Genomic DNA, 18,167 nt, shown 5'->3' with positions numbered 1-18,167 from the left:
CCACCTATCCACTCCACCCTCCTCTCTGACCTATCACCTTCATCCCACCCCCCCACTCACCTATTGTACTCTATGCTACTTTCTCCCCACCCCCACCCTCCTCTCATTTATCTCTCCATCCTTCAGGCACTTTGCCTGTAGTCCTGATGAAGGGCTTTTTCCCGAAACGTTGATTTTCCTGCTCCTCGGATGCTGCCTGAACTGCTGTGTTTTTCCAGCACCACTCTAATCCAAAGCTTTTCAGTCACACCAGCTGGCGACTTGGAACCATGACATTATATCATATGAGGTCTACAGTAAGAGCACAGGATTGGCTTTCTGCTGCACTCCCTTCCCAATGCTGGATCCTTTGATCAGACATCAAGTGCTTAATAATTAGGTACAACCCCTGGGAGCTTGCAAGAAAACCCACCAGGCTGCTTTTTGGGTTCCTCACACGCAAGCACCCTATCCTTTGTTAGTTGTAGAACGAGTTATCAATTGTCCCCTTATGAGATTCTATTGGTGATGGTGTGAAGGCTGTTGCTGAGCTGTCTCACTGTACACAGAATCAGTACAGAGATAGGTGGCTGGGTCTTCACCTGGTACCCTCACGCTTGCTTAAATGCTTAATTGATGGAGAGGTGATGGCTTAGTGATATTATCACTAGACCATGAACTCAGAGATACCAGAAGTGTTCTGGGGACCCAGGTTCAAATCCTGCTAAATCAGATAGAATGAGAATTCAATAAAAATCTTGGATTATGAGTCTAATGATGATCACAAAACCATTGCCAAGTTTTGGGAAAAGCCCAACTGGTTCACTAATGTAGTTGAGGGAAGGAAATCTGCCATCTTTACGTGGTCTGGCTTCCATGCGACTCCAGACCAATAGCAATGTGAGTGACTCTTAACTGGTCTCTGGCAAATTAGGGATGGACAATAAATATCGGCCTAGCCAACGATGTCCACGTCCTTTGAATAAATGAAACAAAAGCTGCCCTAACCTCCTGGCCACAGATTAAATTCTGCCCCATCTTCCTCTTTTATTACCCTCACTCTTCTCTGATACCAATTCAACAGCTGGATGGGAACAGTGATCTTCTTCCCAGCCCTCAGAATGAACTCATTTTCCTAAAATGGAAAGAAACATTTTGAAGAGCACTTGTTGAGAGTAAACCCCAAGAGAACCTGCAAATTTACAAGTAAATAATAGTGCTCTAGAGGTATAGACAGGGTGGATAGCAAAAAGCTTTTTGAGGTATAGACAGGGTGGATAGCAAAAAGCTTTTTCCCAGAGTGGGGGACTCGATTACTAGGGATCACAAGTTCAAGGTGAGAGGGGAAATGTTTAAGGGGGACATGCATGAAAATTTCTTAATGCAGAGGGTGACAGGTGCCTCGAACACCTTGCCAGCGGAGGTGGTAGAGGTGGGCACTATAGCGTCATTTAAGATGTATCTACACAGATACATGAATGTGCAGGGCACAAAGGAATACAGATCCTTGGAAAATAGATGACAGGTTTACATAGAGGATCTGGATCGACACAGGCTTGGAGGGCTGAGGGCCTGTTCCAGTGCTGTAATTTTCTTTGTTCTTTGAATGGGAATACAGATGGAGGAGGCAAACAGGTGTAGCTAAGGTAGACAATGATTGACATGTTCACACAACACTCAGTTGTTTATTTTTCTCAACATACTGCTTTTATCTCTTGAGATCAGTTGCTGTTAGGGATTCTTCTCCAGCTATCCATCCCTGTCCTGATTGCTATACAATGGGAATAGCAGACACTTAAGAGAATCAGTGGCACAAAGAAACTTCAATGTTGACATGGTTAGCACTGCTGCCTCACAGCAGCAGGGTCCCAGGTTCAATTCCAGCATCGGGTGACTGTCTGCACATTCTCCCCATGTCTGCATGGGTTTCCTCCTACAATCCAAAGATGTGCAGGTTAGGTGAATTGGCCATGCTAAATTGCCCCATAGTGTGAGGTCAATTAGTCAGAGGGAAATGGGTCTGGGTGGGTTACTCTTCGGTGGGTAGGTGTGGACTGGTTGGGCTGAAGGGCCTGTTTCCAGACTGTAGGTAATTTAATCTAAATAAACATCAGCAAAATGTTCCACTGCTATGGCATCTGAGAAGGCAGGGATAGTTTAGCTTGAAAGAGATTTTTGATCATACATGGAAATGGTCTCTGAGCTCCAACACAAACCCATGAACACTACAGCTTCAGGCAGGGTAAATGGTACTCCACCTTTATAAGTAAAAGTGACATATCTTTACAATCATATATAAGGAGCAACATGAACTTGACATACTTGGAGAACAAACATCAAACCTCAGAAACATGCCATCAAGTGATAGTTCAACACCTGCAAGCTGCTACTATAAAGCTGCTAATAAAGAGAATAGGATAGACTAAATTGGATCAGACCAATAGTCAACATTCAGAAATTATTAGTCTCCATACACAGTAGCTAGAATATGCAAGTGAGTCTCATAGGGCTATGGATTCACTCAAGAGCTTTTCAGTCAACAATTATGCAGTTTCTAGATATACAGAGTACTTTGGGGAAGCTGAAAACCAAACATTGAAGAGAGATTGAACAGATTGAAAGTAAATAAGGTTTGGAGCATTCTAATCACCTTAAAGAGACTGCCCAGCTATTAAGGGGGAAACAGCAGTAACAAGTCTTGGAAACTGAGAGGGGAAAGATGAAAGAGGATCTCCACAAGTCTTGTGTGGTGAGACAGCCAGTGTTCTTACACAATTAACACTACAAACAATTCTGTGATGGAGAAAAATATCCCTCTTCTGCTGAAATATTCAGAAATCAAAGTTCACTGTGAACAATTAGCTAAGGAAATATTCTGCTACAATCAATGAGCCATGATATTGCATTTAAAAATACTCTTGAACGAACACAAATTGTTGTTTAGATTTACAAAAGGCGATAATGAAGAGCAAACCCTTGTTAACGATGCCAATCAGGATGATTCCAATCTTATAAAGGATTTAGAAATAAGTGGGGAAGGCAATGCCAAACTCAAACCTTCAACATCTGCCCAGTCCAAATATGTGGCTGAGGTCAGCTCAGCAGTCAGGTAAATGTCCTGCTCCTGTCCAATTTTCTATTCAGGCTGCAGATAACAGTGCTATGTAAGAGCCTCTTACTGCTCCTGGTCCAGAAATCTATTTTGTTGTTAAAGATGAAGTTCTTTTACTTTCTGATGGAGTTTCAGAGATGTTCTTGTCTGCAGAGAAGCAGCCTTTTTCTGAAGCAATTGTCGAACTGATACCACTACCTACAGAAAGTTTGTCATCTTTCTTTGCTATGGCTATGCTAGTTTCATTGTCTGGCTGTTGCCCTTCAATCACGTTTTCCATGATTGTTCTTCACTGCTCTCGAGCCTGTGAACCAGCTGTTGTGAGAGACTATCATCCTACTGCACTGCAGATTGCCTTGCAAGATAATGATAAGGGAGCACATACATCCTTCACATTCTCCAAGAAAGCTGAAAATTCTTTTGTCAGAGGCTTCTTGTGGGGTTGGGGGGTGGGATAATGTGGGAGTAAAGAGTTAAATGTTAATGGCTAAAAAGGGTTCAGGGATAGATTGTGGGGGAGCTATGAAAGAAAATGCTAGCTGTACCTTTACCCCAGGAGTTGCAACTCACTGTGCTGGAAGGAGCTGTGTCATGGTGATGTCAAACCAGAACCTGATTATAGAAAGTATCCTCTTTTACGGTTCTTTATATATAGTTGCATTTAATAAACTTGCCAATGTTCACTTGCATGAGTGCAGAGATCTTTGTACCACAGCATTCAGATGTCAATTTCCAACTGTTGAAGAAATTAACGTAACTTGAAACAGAAGAAAAGTTATTAACAAAGAAATGACATCCAAGATAACATATAAACTATTAGATCAGATCAGATCAGATTCCCTACAGCGTGGAAACAGGCCCTTTGGCCCAACCAGTCCAAACCGACCCTACGAAGAGTAACCCACCCAGACCCATTTCCCTCTGACTCACGCACCTAACACTATGGGCAACATAGCATGGCCAATTCACCTAACCTGCACATCTTTTGGACTGTGGGAGGAAACCAGAGCGCCCGGAGGAAACCCACGCAGACACGGGGAAAATGTGCAAACTCCATACAGACAGTCACCTGAGGCTGGAATCGAACCTGGGACCCTGGTGCTATGATTGTTAGTAAAGAAAACATTGTTAACTTCGTTAGATAGAGGGGAATGATACAAATTATTTGTTTGTTCAGAGAGCTGGTAATGGGCCAATTGCAAAGTATGATTTTATATTAGGTTAGCTTTTAGATGCAGAAGTGAATTTTTAAGACATTTCTATTCTAATTCCCTTGTCTCACATTTATTCCCCTCTGTCTAAATATACGCTAAACAGTGGATAGCTTGACAAGGTGTAACCTCCCCAGCTAGAAACAGGGTTTAAGTCGATCAATTTATTTTTCGTATGGCAGCAGGAGTGGACTGGAATCCTGTTCAAGCCCTTATATGCAACATTCCCAAAAGGATAAGCTCACAATTTCAGTAACAATGCCTTTATTCTAAATTTTAAAACTTATAATTGTTTTAAAAGTTTGGGTGTTACTGACTTTAATTAGCATTCTCTGTTGTCCTATGATTTCTTATAAGATTTTAAAGCTTAGTATGCCACAGGTAAAATGACCTTCTTGTAGAGACAGATTCCCAGATGTAGTGGCAGTTGATTTTATGTCCTGTCATTTCTGACAGCAGGGGTGGTGAAGATAAATACCTATATTAGAACTCGTGAAGAAGCAATGACTCAAGATGAAAAGATGTATGCATCTTTTTGTAAAGTGGCTTCACCCAATTAGCCAAGCTAAGAAAAGTCAGGATTAAAGGTTTGAATTGTTTGGATTGCAAAATGAAGAATGTGAAAAACAAACTGGAACCAAGTACTTTGCAGGAAATTCAAGACTCGATAAGCATTAACAAAAAACTAGATAAAAGGAAATTTTAGCTGAGGCAGATAGGCACCCTGGGCCCAAGGTAGCATAGTCAGGATCCTTTTGAGTGAGAGAGAAAGACTTTGTACCTCACAGCTCTTTCGAATGCAGATTGTGAGCACCAGAGAACTGGAGAAAGGGCGTCTTAAGAAGATACACAGACCTAATCTGAGTAGCTACTTGCAATTGGTTTAACATCTATGTCAGATTAAATTTTAGCAGCGCTAATGATTCAGTCACTTAGAAGGAGCCAACATTTCCTTCAAAAGGAACGTTTAACAAAGCTCCCAATATATTTTGAGGAGGTAACAGTCAAGGTAGATAGTGGGTACATATGGCTTTGAGATAATATGACATGGAAAATTACTAAACAAAATTAAGGTAAGTGGCATTAGGGGATGGATATCAAACACAATTAAAATTTACTGGAAGAAAGAAAATCAGTTAAGATATCAAGAGAGTTTTCCAAAGTATTCTGAAATAGGTGCTGAAACCTGTGGAGTTCAGATCTGGAGTTATTGCTGTTCACTTTTGTGCTGGCCGATGAATTATGACATCGTGTAAATGTACTCGGGATAGCGTGATTGAAATTTGTTAATGTCAGCAAAATATCAAAATTATTAAAAATTCCCTCCCGAAACCCTCCCCTTCTTTCTGAAGGATGCTCCGTAAAACTTAGGTCTTTAGCCTGGACAAAATTCAATTCACACTGTCCTTTAATGTGCATATATTATAAAAGATTAGGGTTGCAACTCTGACCCAGAAGTCTTATAATAACATTTAGATACATGCAAATTTATATCTTGCACTGCAAATCGTTTTCATCTACAAAACAGACAAATTCTGACATCATTCAGTGCTAATCAGTTCAAGATTAATGCAGCAGTCTGCTGTGTGACATAATAGTAGGTGTCTTTCTGAAATACAGGTGTATTAAATCCAAACCCTCAAGTCATCAGATCCACGAGGTTTCTTACCTCCTCAAGAAAACTCAGTACTAATGTATGGTTTGTAAAACAAAGCTATCATTAAATTGATTCCAATAACTCATATCACCCTTTTATGATCTCTCCCCACCAGAGATTTATGACATTTTATGACAGGTTTTTGCATAATTCACTTTCAACAATTCTCATTTACTCTAAGAAACAATCAGTTGATTCATATTGAAATGTGATCTTTCAGCTATCAGTTGATATGATTTTCCCTAAAAAGCAATCAGATTACTATCATTTGACATTACAAGTCATTATTAACGGGTGTTGTTGCCATGAATTAGCTTCGGATGTGATGTCACAAGATTCAAATATTTGTGATCAGCATCATATGATTTCCTTTCATTGTTGCAGAGCTGACCAAATAAGAAACAAAGACAAGAGTTGACTCTTTTCCATCCATCAGTTGACATTGCCAATATTGTGACCTGGATTTTTCCTTTGTCCTGACTGATATCATAGATATCATAGAATCCCTACAGTGTGGAACCAGGCCATTCAACCCATTGAGTCCAACCAACTCTCTAAAGAGCATGCTTTCCAGACCTACCTCTACCCTAATTCTGAAACCCTGTATTTCCTATGGCTCATCCACCTAGCCTGCACATGACAGGCAGTTTAGCATGGCCAATCCATCCAGCCTGCACATCTTTGGATGGTGGGAGGAAACTGATGCACCCAGAAGAAACCCACAAAAGCACAGGGAGAATGTGCAAACTCCACACAGACAGTTGCCTGAGGGGGTATTGAAACAAGGTCCCTGGCAATGTGAGGTAGCAGTGCTAACCACTGAGCCACCATGCCATCCATATATTATTTAATAGGTAGACTGCTTAACAGACAGTGTGCAGATCAAGTAGTGGCCATGTGAATGCATATTTATTTCTGGTTTCTGTAGATGGGTGGCTATATGTATATACGTACCTTATAAAAGCACATTTGATTAATGCTTCTACCATCCGTACCAAAGTAATCACCCTTCCCACCAAAATCCCCCCAAACGCTGCACACAGGTAAATTTAATCAGTCAAATTTATTGTGAGTGTCTCATAAGGAAATACCAGCTTGAGCTAGTGATTTCAACATTCTCTTGATTTAAAACTATCTGAAGGGCATGTTTATTCTCACATTTTTCTGTGCACAAAATTTCAATATTTATGAATGACAATTCCACTGGAGATTTGTACATGTTGAAAGGTATATCAACTCATGAGAATAAACATGTGAATTAATATATTTTCAACATCGTGCATCATGAAACAAATAAAAAGATTGCTTCTCAATCTCGATGACATTTATTGGTCTTTCATTTGTTTTATTATTATTGATTAGGATTGGATTAACGCAAGGCATACTGTAAATTGGGCAGGATGCACTGACCAACCTGCAGAAAGTTGGCCAACTGAGGGTGAAGGCAACCCTGATATCTGACTAATGAGGTGGGGATCGGAGAGTGGTGATACTGAAGCTGCTAGAGCAGGGGTGGGGTACGACCCATTACAGTTTCCTCCCTCCTCAGGGCTGAATCCCCACGCTCTCCCTTATTCTACTACATCCTGGATCGAGATTTTCCCAATCTCCATCCATCAATCTCTCTGATCTCTCCTTTCCCCACCCCTATTATTCTCTCTTTGCTCCGTCCTCCACAATTTGTTCCCTGGTTCTATCTCCCCCATCTCTTCCCTTATGATTTCTCTCTGCTCCCAATTTCTATCTTTTCAATGCAATCTCTATTCTGTCCTAATCATTCATACTTTTTCTCTTTCGCCCAATTCTCCTTGGGTGTTTACCTTGTTTCATCTTGGATTTCTTCACAATTTCTCATCTTACCCTCAGATATCTTCCCTAACTTCTCTCCTTTTGCTCACTCCCTCGAGTTTATGGTCTCCTCTCAGTTCTGCCCCACCTCTCACCCATGCTCTTTCCCCCATATCCCTGATTGCACTCCCTTCCCATTGCCTTCTACTCCCAGACTGTTCTCCTGCAGTCCCCATCTCTCTGGATTCCATCCACAACCCCTCACTGATTTCTCTCTCCCACCCCCCTACCAAATGCTCTCTTCCCAAATTTCTTTCCCTCCAACAATGGATACAAACTTCCCAATATAGTCTGGGCCAGGTCAGGCAGTGTCACAGGTTCAAAGTTCCACATAAACTTTAATGGAAAGAACCATCTTTTATCGAGGGAGCAAGAATGACGGTAAAGTGAAAATCAATAACTTGGATTAAAATGAAAGGAAACAAGGTCTAACGTCCATTAAAGGAAATGAGGTCAAATGTGTTGACGATAGAACTTTGTGGAAATCATCATTGGTTATTTTTGCAGGGATTAAAGGGAAAGAGAGAGAGATGAGATCAAGAGAATGAGGGAGATGGAGAAGGGGAAGAATGAGACTGAGAGACAAACACAAAGAGTCTCTATACTTCTTAATCTGCCTCCCCATACTCCAAAGTACAGTCCCCTACGCTAACCCTTGGGATGGTCATCTTGCAGCAATTATGGTGGAATCAGCAACTGAGGAAGAGAGATAGCAGGATTCAGGCAATGGAAGAGGTCATGGCAAAGAGGAGCAGGAGGTGGAGGAGCTGAGGGAGGAGGAGATCACATGATGGAGGATAAGTTCACAGTGGCAGAAGAAGAGGTCACAGCGATGAAATGCAAGGTCACAGTAACATAAGAAAAGATCACTGCAGCAGAGGAGGATGTCACCATGGAAGGAGGTAAAATCGTGGTCACAGAGAAGGTCAAGGCAGAGGAGCAGAAGCAGATCAAGACAGCAGAGGAACAGGAGCCCAAGACAATGGAGAAGCAGAAGGTCAAGATGGCAGAACAGGAGGTTGAGGAGATGAGTTGACCTCATCAGCATGCATTACCTTTGCTGGGTTCATGAGGCAGAAACACAAAAAGATGCAGTGCTCTTAATAAGTGAGATGGATCTCAATAGCTGCTGTGCAAACACAAGACAACCACGTAGGATCCAGTAATGATTCGGGTCAAATAATGGGAAGCATGCAGCCAATTCAGAACTGATGGAGATCTGGTTCAGATGTTCTTTACGGTTCTTGTCATTTTTAAAAAGTCTTCATTATTTTTATGCTTAGCATCAGTTTTATGAAACTCACCACTGTTTTATAGCACTCATCATTTTTGTTGCTTATTTTGTTTAGTTTTATAGCTTTTTAACAGCTTTGCTAGTTATTGTTTTTACAGAATTTATGGATTTATAGGTTTATGCTATGTGAAGTGAAAAGTTTTTTGTACTAAATAGAAATATTGATGAATTCAGATCTTATTTGCCATTAATTCTCTTGATATTTTAAGTTGCCTTTTTTCAATACTGATTATATTTCATGTCAATTGAAGCCTTTGTGAGCTTCAACAATACCTTTGAGAGTTTCTCTGGAGGGTATCATTCACATAACTTTGCAAATTTCATGCCTCAATTCTAAGCTTCTTGTCAGTTTTGATACTTTGATACCAGTGAGAATTTATTTCAATGCATAAGATGCCTAATGGACACTTGGATATCTTTGAATCCCAGCATCGATTTCAAATAAGAATGCTGCAGTTGTGCTATTTTTAAGAGCACCAACAGCAGAGACAATGTTAAATTTTTCAGATAGGATCCTCGTGTTTGAATAATTTCTGTATAACTAAGGTAATAGAGTATTTGCAAGTCTGTAATTTGACATTTTGTCCATTTTGTTCTTTCCTTTCACAAGCACTGTTACAGGTAATGGTTGGATTTCCCTATTCTCACTCACCAGCCCTTTGTTTATTCATATAGTGGGTAGCAAATCAACGTTTTGTCCTGTTTCTTGTTTCTGACATATATGAAGAAGACTTGACTTTGCCCTTTGGGGGTATTTTAAGCCACATTCAGCTCATTCTTTTCTCTTAGTATCTCCCATGAATTTCTGCACATTTTCTATCTGTCTTTACAGATCTCCTTGTTCTTTCTGGAATGCTTGAAAATATGGTAAGTTTCTCATGATATTTCCAAAACTTACCTTTGTTCTGTCAGAATCTAGTTTGGACAATAATTACACTTCTTATGTCTTGAGTATCTTTTTAAACTTCCCTCTTTTCATCAACATTTTTCCTCGAAATCCTGTCATTTTGATATTTCATATATTCATACCCATGAAGTTACTCTATCTAAAACTTAGCTTTGCCATAGACTTCCTGTTACACTCTGTCCTCAGCTCTCCCTGAACTAACTCCAAAACTTCTCCAGACAGCATCTATCACAATGACAAGAACATGCCTCAGCGACCAGATTTATTAAACAGAATACATTATAGTACATCACAATATACAGTCTCCTACTGCTGTGAAAAATGATGCTGTCCAAAATGGATTATGTCGATGCGCTACTCTCACCCTTAGCCCAGCCAAGTTACCACACAGGGAACAGAAATTAAAATATTATCACAACATAAAGAAATGAATTCAAGAATCTTCAACAATATATGTTCTTTGAATCATAGAGTCATACAGCAAGGAAACAGACCCTTCGGTCCAACCCGTCCATGCTGACCAGGTTTCCCAAACTAAACTAATCCCATTTGCCTGTGTTTCATCCGTGTCTGTCTAAACCTTTCCTTTTTATGTATCTTTCTTTTAAATGTTCTTATTTAATTGACACTCTGAGAACCTATAGGCATGTAAGTTAGAGAAAATATGTATAGTCAATATGGCTGCTATGCTTAAGTTTAGCTTAGTTTGAATCAGTGACATGTTTCGAACTCTACTTATTAGATTTTAGTGACACGGTTTTTGAAGTTGTACTTAATAAGAACTGTACTTGTACATCCCTGCCCAAAATAGTATTGCAGTTAATAGAAGTTTTACTCCAAATAGGGTGAAACAACCCAGTGGTTGTATAGGCAATCCAGCAAAATCCCAATAACGGCATTCTAAAGGAGTGGAAGCTTACAGGGCTCCATAAAAACAAAAGAAAACCACTCCCTGCCTTGACCTCCTGATTAATTTACCTTTACTAGACAATTAGGAACTTTGATAAAACAGGTAATCCAATATTTTTTTCCAAGACTTTTCTGATCGGTGATACATTCTGTCAACTATTTTGATGTGTGACATTCTGTGAATGTATGTTCTACACGTGCATATACTTTAGGAAGAGAGAGACACATAATGGACATAAAGATTGAAGGAATGCAACTACATCAATATGCTGTGCGTAATATGATTTGACTGGACCCTGACAAATTAATTGATGCATAAAAATGTGATTGGACATCGATACAGTATAATCCAATCAGCAAATATCTCATTACAAGAAAGTTTTGTGTTAATAATCAGTTCACTGTCATTGCTTCAGGAATGTAAATCATATCAATGTGACAATTTCCTAATTTCACAGACTATAGGCTGATTTTGAAGTTGTTGTTGCTCATTTAAATGACCTCAATTCACAAAAAACCACTGTTCGATCAACATTGGTGGAAAGCTGAAAGCTCAAAGAAAATGCTCATTTGACATATTTGTAAAGATCCTTATTTCTATTGTACAAGTGCTCAGGTCAATGAACTATACAGTGTCTTAAGTCAGATGTAAACAGAAATCCTTCCAACATTACTGGAATTTAATACTTGAATTATAGATTATAGATGTTGGTTTGGTTTTATTTTTTTCAATATAAGTAAATGTTAAATTTTATTAGCTTATGTTAATGGCTAATATAAGAATGAATAAGTACATAAAGATTTTATGCCACACTGTTTTTTTTACACAATGGCTTTTTGAACATTTCAGTGAATACCAGACATTTGCAAATGAAAATGAAATTATTAAAAATATTTGGAAAATAACAGTAGAATTCCAAAGTGAATAAAGCTGCTATCATCAATGTTGAACATAAAAGGAAATATGAATTTAGTTATCTCATGGAATCACTTGTCTAATCACATTTTATGATTAGAGTTGCTGCCTGCATTAACAGCTCGCACGCTGGAACTGTACATTTTAGATATATTTAACTAAGGGCATTTTTCAACTTCAGCCAACTTCAAATCATTAAAAGCAGGGCTTGCTTTCAAAGTTCTCCAATCGTGGATTTTGATGCTTTAGTGATGGAGCATCTTCAAAGGACATTCAGATTATCCATACCCACAATGCTGTTACCAACAATTCCCACAGGTCCTGGTTCATTTACCTGGTGGTGACTGAAGATAAACAATTCAACAGACTCCAGGCCAGCACAGCGAGAGTTAGCTTTTTGATGTAGGGTGTGGATAGTTCAAAGTCAACGTTTCATTCAATAGGGATGCCTCTGCTTCATTTCAAATATATCAAATAAGTGACTGATACATTTTTCGACACTGTGATGTCCTTCCAAGGGATGGCAACAGACTGTCACACCTTAATCAAGTTTGCAGCAGTGATGCATTTCCCAAAGGTGCTATTCCTTCGCACCAAAATGTTTATTCAGGCACACAGGACACAATACTCTGTGAAGCTTAAAGCTGTTATGAAGTTGAAATCCTGTCTAATGACAATATTATGAATGTCTCATTCATGCTTCATATGTTTTAGAATACGTTCTTCTGGTTTTGGAAATGAAAGTCTTAACTGTAGAAAATGGACTAAATGCAATGAAACCAATCTTGGACTCTATTATACATATCACTTTAAGAGGTTAGCAGCTATAAAATAAAGATCATAAAATAACGATGGGTTTTCTTAGCAAAAGAACTGAAAAGGTGATGTTGGCAATTTTTGCAAAGAAGTGCAATCCAAAGTGCTGTTTTTGTTGTGCAACTGAGAGTTAAAAACATTTAGTGAACTCTGAAAAGTTGTAAAACATACTTACTTTATCAGATCAATAAAGAAATCATCAATGAGAAATAGTTGATCTAAAAATCAATTTGAGCACATTGTAGGGCTGGCTAAGTCCTTATGGAGACAGGTGGAACATTGCAAAGCTTTCTAGTTTCTATTTATCATTGAGTTTGATGGGGAGGATTAGTTGTACTTTAGGCCTCATGTGGCTTGCAACTTACTGAAAGAAGATAGACTCAGTAAATAACAGACAGACTTGCACTGTAAGCAAAGCAAAAAGACTAAATTCATCATTCATCACATTTGTGTTTACATTTTGCAAGAGAACAAAAGCCAGAAGGTTACATTTACGAAGTCTATACAGAACTGCTTCAATATCTGTGAATGTAGGTAAAGATGTTTTGTAAATAATGTGTATTTTGTAATTAAAAACTCTTTCATTTATCATATCTTAACCATGGATACCTTATTTCCTTATTCTAGTTGCTCTTTCAATACTTTAAAGTTAACTGAATAGACCTTCATTAAAGTTCAGCAGAAAAACCTTAGATGGTGGTCTTTCCCCACTGCACCTTGGTAGCAGCTGCCTTAAGATTTGGCGCATTCCTCAACATAGTCTTGGCCCTTGGAATGTGTGGTAAGTGAAAACTTTGCCCTTAAAATAGTTGGACTTGAGGCAAGATTTCCAGATGACCATAACGTACTTATGGGCGGTTCCTGCAGAAGTAAAAATCTTTAAGTTTGATCTGAGTTACAAGAAAATTAGTTAGCGAGGTAAAAAGTAAACTTGACAGCATAACCTCTGGCTAGAAACAGTATTGCAATGTTAATAATGATTGCTCAGTTACATTCTTTTCAAAGTGTTAAGTGTAATAGACTCCAAACTTGCTTTAATGATCCCTAACAGGATCATAACAATTACACTCAGTAGTAACAGAAGCAGAGCTCAGTTATCAATTAATTCAATCATTAGGATCATTATAAAGCATTGCACTGGAAACTTGAAATTACAGAGGAGGCAGAGGAATTTTTGCAACCACAAAGACTGCATTGGACATCATCACTTGCTTTAATACATGGAAAATCAGAGTGCTTGTCCATACTTTCCTAAGATAAGTTATACAGTCATTAAGATGTTAAACTACACAAACTGGTTGTTTAGCAGAACAGATCCATGCCATTGTAAATGCTCCACATGAACATTGTCCGACAGTTCTTCATGTAACCCCATTAATATATCCTTCTACTGCTCATTCCTCCTTTTGTCTTACCCTTAAAATAGATCATATTATTTATCTAACTATTCATTTTAGCAAAAAGTCACATATTTTAACTTCTTTCCACTTGAGAAAAAAGATTACCTTAAATTCCCTATTGGATTCATTAATAGCTATTGATATCCTTCGGTTTTGATCTTGCCCACAAGTGACTATATGTTTACCGTCTCACTGCATTTTGCCACCTTAAAAACAACCATACTTTTACTCCAGAAAAAAGAGAGATATAGCCTATTAAAATCTTTCCCAGTAAGTACAACATTTCAGTTCAGGTTTTTCTGCTGAAGTATAATAAAGGTCTGTTCATTAGCTTTGACATATTGAAAAATTAACTAGAGTAAGGAATTGAGGTATCCACAGTAAGAGGTGATAAATGAAAGTGTTTTTACTGCAAAAACGTACTTTATTTATAAAAGATCTTTATCTACATTCACTGGTACTAAAGCAGTTCTGCACAGTCTTTGCCTATGAAGAGGAACAAATATTGAAATGTGATATCTCCTTGCCTCATTGTTTGAAGACAGTGCCTCAAATAAGTAAGAAATGCATTTAGTTTCTAACAGTAAATCTCCTTTGCATCTTACCCAGTAAGAAGAGCTGAGAAACCCCAGATTTCTCCAACTCTGGTCGAGCCGAGGTTTTATAGAATTTAAATATATTCACTTCATTTTTAAGACTCTTTCTCTAGAAATAAAGATAGTGCTGTGTTAGCTTATTTTTATAATCTTATCAAATTGTATTGGTGCTTTTAATTATCTGTGCTCCTAGACCTCCAGTGTATTCAGTCATGTACCTGAAATAGTAACTTTGCTTGGCTCCACAGATGTTATCTGACTTGCTGAATGTTTCCAGCATTTCCTGTTTATATTTGATATGTACTTCCAGATTGCTGATTTCCATTACTGCGTAATACCCCTTCAGCTTCCTCTTCTTAACTCTTGAAGCTCCTTCAACTTCCTCATTCCTCCAAAACCATTTAAACCTTTGACCTCCAGCTTTAACTAATCATCATCCTTCACCCTACATATGTTGACCATGTGTCACAAAGCTAGTCCCTTTTTATTCTAAAAACTGTTCCTTGGCTCAAGGATACTGTATCCTTGATTTTTGTCAGAGGGGTAATAAATCAGGCTGGGCTCTGATCAATCTGGTTTAGTACAGAGATTAAAAGGATTTTGAGAGGTCTTTTGTTTATATGTAAACAGATGAGACTTCAGGCCAAAGTGGTCATGTTTTAGAAGTGACCTGTATAATGAAAGGCGAGTGATCAGCTCTCTAGCTGAGCAGTTTAGTTCAGTCTTGAACTGGTGAGGAGTTCAACAATGAGCTGTGTGGAAACTATATCTCTCTCCCTCTCTCTTTCTGCCCTTCAACTTCAACCTGTAAGCATGTGTTCCATTTATATTGGTTTTTAAAGGATATATTCGCCACAGTATAATTAAGTCTAGCTTAGATAGGCTGGGTTCTGTAGGTGTTCTTTATTCTGTTCTTTGTGTTTCATTATGGAATTTTGTGAATACATTTTTGTCTGTTTTAAAATCTAGTAGTCAACCTAGCTAACTTACTCCGGGTAATTTTCACTGTACACTTACCAAAACAAATTTGCAAAGTTATGGTCTGGGCTGCCTGCTTAAAAATGTTTTGAGTGGTCTGGCCTAGTCCATAACACACTTCACCATCCTTCTGAACTTCTTCAACCATTCACCCCTACATTCCTCTGTTGCCTTCACTCCTGCAACCATTCATCCATTATTCACTACACATATAAACTCTTTGATAACATTTCAAAGTCCTTGAAAAACTCATCCATTTGTCAAAATAAACAAAACTCCACTTGAGTAGACATTCGAGAAAAGCACCATTGCCAACTACAGAGGCTCATAAATCTGCCAAATAAATATCATCACATATTCCCCACAAGATTTGTGTAATTAAATTCTACAGTAAATAATCCATTAATGCTTTGGAAGGCAGCCATGCAATCAAATTCATATTCCCCAGGACAACTGCTTAAACCAGCTTAGCATTATAGAATACATTAGTGCCTTGAAAGCAGCTAAAAGCTCACAATTCTGTCAAAGGTTTCAAACAGCCAAAGAGATGGTTGAGCAGTTGTGCAAACAATAAATGACAGTAATGGCAAGAGTTTAAAATGAGTTCTATATCTCACCCTGGACTAGTCTTTCAATATTGTACAATGAACAATAGGATTTAAGAGGTAGATCATCCATTCTCATGTTTCGAAAACATTTTCCACATTACAATATTATATCTTGCCAGTTATCCAAAGCAGCAACCTGATAACCATATTATTTCATGGTCATTTACTTTTTCCAACTTTGCCATTATCCGTGCTCACTTTATTCAATTCAGATATAACCTTAGGCTACAATTTTTCATGATGAACTGTCAATGAGATGACACCAATTTTATTAACCTTTAATACCTAAAGATTCAGGTGCCACACCTTCTGCTTTAACTTGCCATCTATTAGAGTTAATGAGAAAAACATCTATTGCATCTATTGTACACTTCTAGAAACTGAAAATATCTCACTATGCTTGTTCTGCAAAATGTAATAAATGAGGATTTTATTTCATTGAATATCATGTGCAAATTGCTAATTTATGTTAGAAACGAAAATACAGACATTTTCACCTGACAATTGCTCTCACTACAAGCACAAACATTTAATATGGAATATAAAATAATTCCAACAGTCTTCCCCTAAGAAACTAATACTTGTTTTACATCTTTGGTAATCCAACAAAATTATCAGAAACATAAACTTTATTTATAAAACTATACTTGTGCTTGCTCACATCTACGGCACTTTGTGAGAGCTGGCTTGGCAATGTGACTTCATCTGAGTATTGAAAGGAAATTTTTAGACTAACCTCTAGCTGTGGTGTTGTGCATCAGTGACATTCATTTTGGGCCAGTCCCTAGACCACCTCGAGGACATTGGTGCCCAGAGATGCATTCCCTCTATCTGTTAGCTCTCGTAGATATTTTCTAATCAGCCTGTTCAGACATAGTATTAAGGACCTCGAAAGTGATTGGGTCTTGAACCTGGGCCTCCTAACTCAGAGGAAGGGTCACATCAACTATGTCTAATTGGGCCTTTGAGTAGTCTTGTAAGCTTTCAAGGGTTTCCATGTTCTTCCAGCACCAGTTTTTGATATTTAGAATATTTAATAATTGTTATCCAAGCAATGGGTAAGCCTCCTCACACACATCACTAACAGCCAATCATAAAACTGGATGACCAGTTCCTTCGGCATTGAACCACTATCACAAAAATATTAAACAGTTCTTTGAGTCTCACAATTTGAAGACTGGTTTCCCTTTAAAGTTTTGCTACATCATTTAAATAGTGGCCAGTATAAATGGTTTGGATATGAACACAGGTGACATAGTTAGTACATTTGCAGATGACAGCAAAATTGGAGGTGTAGTGGACAGTGAAGAAGGTTACCTCAGAGTACAATGGGATCTAGATCAGATGGGCCAATGGGCTGAGGAGTGGCAGATGGAGTTTAATTTAGATAAATGTGAGGTGCTGCATTTTGGAAAAGTAAACCAGAGCAGGACTTATACACTTAATGATAAGGTCCTACGGAGTGTTGCTGAACAAAGAGACCTTGGAGTGCAGGTTCATAGTTCCTTGAAAGTGGAGTCGCAGGTAGATAGGATAGTGAAGAAGGCATTTGGAATGCTTTTCTTTATTAGTCAGAGTATTGAGTATCAGAGTTGGAAAGCCATGTTGTGGCTGTACAAGACATTGGTTAGGCCACTTTTGGAATATTGCATGCAATTCTGGTCTCGCTCCTATTGGAAGGATGTTGTGAAATTTGAAAGGGTTCAGAAAAGATTTACAAAGATGTTGCCAGGTTTGGAGGATTTGAGCTTTAGGGAGAGGCTGAATAGGCTGGGGCTGTTTTCCCTGGAGCTTCAGAGGTTGAGGGGCAACCTAATAGAAGTTTATAAAATCATGAGGGGCATGGGTAGAACATACAAACATAAGAACTAGGAGCAGGAGTAGGCCCTTCGAGCCTGCTCCACCATTCAATAAGATCATGGCTGAACTTTACATG

This window comes from Chiloscyllium plagiosum, unplaced genomic scaffold (assembly GCF_037043375.1).
Source record: "Chiloscyllium plagiosum isolate Xiang-an unplaced genomic scaffold, Cpla_swu_hap1 HiC_scaffold_19, whole genome shotgun sequence".
NCBI lineage: Eukaryota > Metazoa > Chordata > Chondrichthyes > Orectolobiformes > Hemiscylliidae > Chiloscyllium > Chiloscyllium plagiosum.
The sequence above is the reverse complement of the archived record's forward strand: the minus strand, read 5'-3'. Positions refer to the sequence as shown.